Consider the following 6,119-nt stretch of genomic DNA (forward strand, 5'->3'; position numbering starts at 1 on the left):
ATATTGGTGACAATACATAAATAAAAAGCTTGTGATGCCCCTGAGTTAACAGTGGGTTAAATACCCCTGGTTCTAGACAGCTGTCATGGTTTAAGCCCAGGCGATAACCCAGAGCCAAGCAGCTGCTCGCTCACTCCCCCCCCGTGCCCCTTCCTCCCCCTGCTCTTGGAGGGATGGGGAGGAGAATCAAAAAAGTTGTAAGTCCCATGGGTTGAGATAAGAACAGTCCAGTAAATAAGGTATAAACCACTACTGCTGCCACCAATAATAATAATGATAAGGGAAATAACAAGGGAAGAGAATACAACTGCTCACCCCTGCCAACCAATGCCCAGCCCGACACAAGCTGTGATTTAGCCCTTCCAGGTAACTGCCCCCAGTTTATACGAATACCCCTTTGGCTAGTTTCGGTCAGGTGTCCTTTCTCTGTTTCCTCCTGGCTTCCCCTCCTCCCTGGCAGAGCATGAAACTCAGAAAGTCCTTGGTCAGAGTAAACATTACTTAGCAACAACTAAAACCATCGGTGTTATCAGCATTGTTCCCAGGCTGAAAGTCGAAACCACAGCGCTGCACCAGCTGCTAAGACTGAGAAAAATGATTGCTACTGCTGAACCCAGGACAGTATCCACCTCTTATACCATACCATTCACATCATGCCCAGATCCCACATTTTTCAATATACCATCACACTTGTGTCATATGTATATATATATATACATACGCACGCACACACACACAAAGAGATATCATTTCCTAGTGCATGGATCAATCCTTATAAAGTTGCTGAGTTCATGTCGTCCATGATGTCAGGCTCTTATCTCCGGTAACAGTCTTTTAGAGCAGGAGACACGGTGTACGGTGTTGTATTGTTGAATACTAATGACACTGCGGAACTTTTCACTGCTGAGCTCGTCTGGTTTTAGCTACAGTGTGGTTGTAGTGGCTGCAGTATCTGTTGTCTGAGTTGGTGCAGCCACTGTGCTTACGGTTTGAGTAGCACTAGCAGCTGCACTGCCTGTTGCTGTCGGGGTTTGGGTAGCTGCTGTATTTGTCGTTGGGGTTAGTGTAGTTGCTGTGCTTGGAATTGGATAAGCTGTGTTGTCTGTTGTAGTCAGTTTGAGTAGCTGCTGTACTTGTCACTAGGGTTGGTGTAGCTGCTGTATTTGGAGTTTGAGTAGCTGTGTTGTCTGTTGTTTTGCCATCAGATCCAGAGACATTTTTTTCCTTTGAAGGTGCTGGACAGTGTTGAACAGGGCTCTGTAAGCATAGGCCAAGACCCAGCACGTCACCATGATTTGTCTATCTCTGGTATGACCTGGATGACAACACACCTCATTTAAGTGTTTTACAAATTTTTCTGGAATTTTGCAATTGTTCATTGGTGAAGTTCCAAAGCACTGGAGGGGCCCACTGGCCTAGATACTTGCCCATACTATCCCACACACCCTGCCTACTCATGACTGTCCAGCCTCAGGGAAAATCTCTTGGTCCTCTTGTATTGTTGTCTAACCTTAGACAAGACCCAAACCCGCATCTGCTTAACTTTTGAGATTAGATGAAATGGTTGTGGGCAAAACACACTCTGTGTGTGCCAACATGGTGATCCCCGTCACAATCAGCAGGCAGGTCTCAAGGGTACCCAAAGGCCATTCAAAACCTTCAGAACTCTTAAATGATACTGTAAGCAGCCAGGTGTTGGGGCTGGGAAGGTAAGGGAATGTCTCCTTCATAGGTTGACCACCTGAGGAGGTGAGAAAAGATGTGTAATTGCTAAACACTTCCATTATATACCTCCCAAAGTATGGAGGTGATGACCATGCTGGGAACGCAAGCCAGACCATTTTCATGATCAGTGAGTCTATTGTATTACAAGTCATTACCATGAAGTACAGTGAAACAGTAACCTTAGCCCAGGCCCCCCAGATAATAGACACTAAAACAGCAAATACTGGCTGTAAGGTATGACATGCTGAAACTCCGAGATCAGGGGCAACAACTTTGAGAGCAAATAAATCGGCGTTGTTACAAGTGACTATTAATCCGAAATAATAAATGCTTATCACAAAAGTAATTAGACACACTCTGTTCAGATCTGTTGTTATCTCAACCCTTCGTGCCCCACATTGAGCGCCACAAAGAAATGTCATGGTTTAAGCCCAGCTAATAGTCCAGAACCATGTAGCGGCTCACTCACTTCTCCCCCTCCCCCCTACTCCCGGAGGGATGGGGAGAAGAATAAAAAGAATGTAAGTCCCACGGGTCGAGATAAGAACATTCCAGTAACTAGGGTATAACACAAAACCACTACTGCTACCACCAATAATAATAATGATAAGGGAAATAACAAGGGAAGAGAATACAATTGCTCACCACCTGCCGACCACTGCCCAGCCTGACACGAGCAGTGATCTAGCCCTTCCGGGTAACTGCCCCCAGTTTCTATACTGGGCATGATGTGCTGTGGTATGGAATACCTCTTTGGCTAGTTTGGGTCAGGTGTCCTGTCTCTGATCCCTCCCGGCTTCCCCTCCTTCCTGGCAGAGTATGAGGCTCAGCAAGTCCTTGGTCAGAGTAAACATTACTTAGCAACAACTAAAACCATTGGTGTTATCAGCGTTGTTCTCAGGCTTAAAGTCAAAACCACAGCAGTGCACCAGCTACTAAGAAGGAGAAAAATGACTGATGCTGCTGAACCCAGGACAATCCATTACCCCTTGTCTTATCGCTACAGTCCCTGATGAAGAGTCCCTCACCGGCATCCTTGTAGTCTCCCTTCAGAGGTTGGAAGGCTTCTATGAGGTCTCCACACAGCCTTTTCTTCTCCAGGCTGAACAGCCCCAAATTTCTCAGCCTGTCTTCATACGGGAGGTGCTTGAGTCCCCTTATCATCCTTGTGGCCCTCCTCTGGACTTGCTCCAACAGCTCCATGTCCTTCTTATGTTGAGAATACCAGAACTGCACACAGTACTTCATCCCTGCAGGAATCATGGAATCATAGAATAGTTAGGGTTGGAAAGGACCTCAAGATCATCTAGTTCCAACCCCCCTGCCATAGGCAGGGACACCTCACACTAAACCATCCCACCCAAGGAATGATTCATTGTTTTGCCCATGCCCAAATGCATCTATGCCACAATTTGGTTGTATGACTTCCACAAGCAGTCTTAATTTTCCCCACAGTTATTGATAATGATGGGAACCCAATGATTCAAGAGTTTTGTTCTACTGGGCCATTGATGGGTGACCTGGCGATCAGAGGGGTCAATTCCCATTAAGAACCCATGTGGGACAACACATCATGGTGAAATTGCTCTCTGTTGTCATTGTGCCCATGATCCTGGTAAAACCCAGCAGCTTATATGCCTTCGGAAGCCCTAAATGGGAGTGGGAAAACCCACTGTATTAGTACCCTATGGATAATCCCTGACTTGTAACCCTGAAACCCAGTTTCAAAGGTCTGAGGTTTACTTTTAGAATCATAGAATAGTTGGGGTTGGAAAGGACCTTAAGATCATCTAGTTCCAACCCCCCTGCCATGGACAGGGACACCTCACACTAAACAATGTCACCCAAGGCTCTGTTCAACCTGGCCTTGAACACTGCCAGGGATGGAGCATTCACAACTTCTCTGGGCAACCCAATTCAGTGCCTCACCACCCTTACAGTAAAGAATTTCTTCCTTATATCCAATCTAAACTTCCCCTGTTTAAGTTTTAACCCATTACCCCTTGTCCTATCACTACAGTCCCTAGTGAAGAGTCCCTCCCCAGCATCCTTGTAGGCCCCCTTCAGATACTGGAAGGCTGCTATTAGGACTCCACGCAACCTTCTCTTCTCCAAGCTGAACAGCCCCAACTTTTTCAGCCTATCTTCATATGGGAGGTGCTCCAGTCCCCTGATCATCCTCGTGGCCCTCCTCCAGACTTCTTCCAACAGTTCCATGTCCTTTTTATGTTGAGGACACCAGAACTGCACACAATATTCCAAGTGAGGTCTCACGAGGGCAGAGCAGAGGGGCAGGATCACCTCCTTTGACCTGTTGGTCACGCTCCTTTTGATGCAGCCCAGGATACGGTTGGCTTTCTGGGCTGCGAGCGCACACTGCTGGCTCATTATCATTTTCTTATCAACCAGCATCCCCAATCCTTCTTCACAGGGCTGCTCTGAATCTCTTCTCTGCCCATCTGTTTCCTTACACATCAGGACATGGTGATATGGATCACCCTAATGTTTCTACTGGCAGCAGAAGCAGTGGCCTGTGTGAACTACCAGGACCTGGTGATCAGACATGTCAAATGCTCTCTTGGTGCGGGACACAAGGTGTAATTTCAACTCTCTGCACACACCATCCACTCCCTTCTCCAATGGAGATATTTTCAAGGAGGATCTATGCCCTACAAGCAGTGGACTGCACCCCAAGAACCCAGTGGGAAGTGTGGCAGGAAGCCTGAACACTAAAAGGAAGGGTGTATGTGGAGTTTTGAATTTGTTGATAGATGACTGCTTTGTTCGTATTCTGCAGTTTCTATTATAATTTGTATTATGCATGCAATGGTAAGATCTGTCTTGGTTGTGATAGCAATAAAACGAGAAATAATGATCCCCATTGAGCCTTAAGACTCCCCAGGACTGTGCTCCCTTTTAACTTTGGAGGCAAGAGGTGGCTGCCACCACTCCAAGGAAAACAGTCAAATCATGACTGTGGTCACAGGGTGGATTGTGTGACAGGTACACCTGCCCTGACAAAGACCTGACAAAAGCCCATGAAAAATTCCTGTCATGGCTACGTGACCATATTTGACCACATATCAGATTCAACTAGGGTATAAATGGAGCCCCACCAGAGAGCCCTCTTGAGTTGGTCCTCCTTGGAGAAGCAGGCCTGCAGTTGGGGACTCTCCCCTTGGGTTGGGACACTGTCCAAGGAAACTCCTTGAGGTTGAGAGTCCTCCCTTTATTAAGTGAGTGACACTGCATTTTGAATCATTGGCCATAAAGTTTAAGAATCAGCAGTGTAGTGATGAATCTATGCGACAATCACAATCTGTAGTTGATGTTGGTGGAGCTTTAATTGAATTTGAACAAAAAAATTCATTTAGCCTCATTTTATTTGTTCTGTGACAAGCCCTTAAAAATATACATAATGTTGGAGATAAATTCTGCCCAAAAAGTCAGTCTGTGTTTTGTGGTGGTTTTGGCTTTTTTGTTTTTTATTATTATTTTATTTAATCTTTATCTTTTCTTGATTACACATCTTTTTTTTTCCTTTAGGATTTCTGTAGCTAATGAAGTAAATGAGACTGGTAGGATTGTGACAATACACAACTGTGAATCCACACTATAATTAATGCTGATCCAATAGATTTTGCATGAATGACTACATGAATGACCAGAATTAACCTCAAATATCATATTTTTGTCAGGGTTGGCAGTATACTGGAGCTTTTTGAAATAGTTTGCTTGAAAGAAAAAAACTTCTGGGAAGTAAATAGAGTCTTTCTGGTATTTTGTGTGTCACATTTTCTGCCTATGCAGACAAACTATTAAGCATCAGTGACATATGTAGCTACTCCTGTGCTTAGTTTCCTCTATGGTAGTTTTATCATCAGCTGTTATATCATTGTGTTCAAAAGACTTTAGTCTAACTGTCCTGGGTTCAGCAGTAGCAGTTATTTTTCTCCTTCTTAGTAGCTAGTGCAGTGCTATATTTTAATTTTTTGGCCTGGGAAGAGAGCTGATAACGCTGATGTTTTCAGTTGCTGCTCGAATGTTTGGTCTGGCCAGGGACTTTCTGAGCCTCATGCTCTGCCAGGGAGGAGGGGAGGCCGGGAGGAAGCAGAGACAGGACACCTGACCCAAACTGACCAAAGAGGTATTCCATACCACAGCACGTCATGCCCAGGATGTAATGGGGAGTTACCCCGGAAGGGCTGGGACTGCAGGGTTGGACGAGGTATCGGTTGGTGCTCGGCTGGGGGGAGTGGGGCGAGTTAACAGTCAGCTGGTGCTGAGGTGTTGTATTCTTTCCTCTTATTTCCTTTAGCATTATTATTATTGGTGGTAGCAGTAGTGATTTGTGTTATACCTTAGTTAGTAAACTGTTCTTATCTCAACCCTTG

This window comes from Lathamus discolor (assembly GCF_037157495.1).
Source record: "Lathamus discolor isolate bLatDis1 chromosome W unlocalized genomic scaffold, bLatDis1.hap1 SUPER_W_unloc_1, whole genome shotgun sequence".
NCBI lineage: Eukaryota > Metazoa > Chordata > Aves > Psittaciformes > Psittacidae > Lathamus > Lathamus discolor.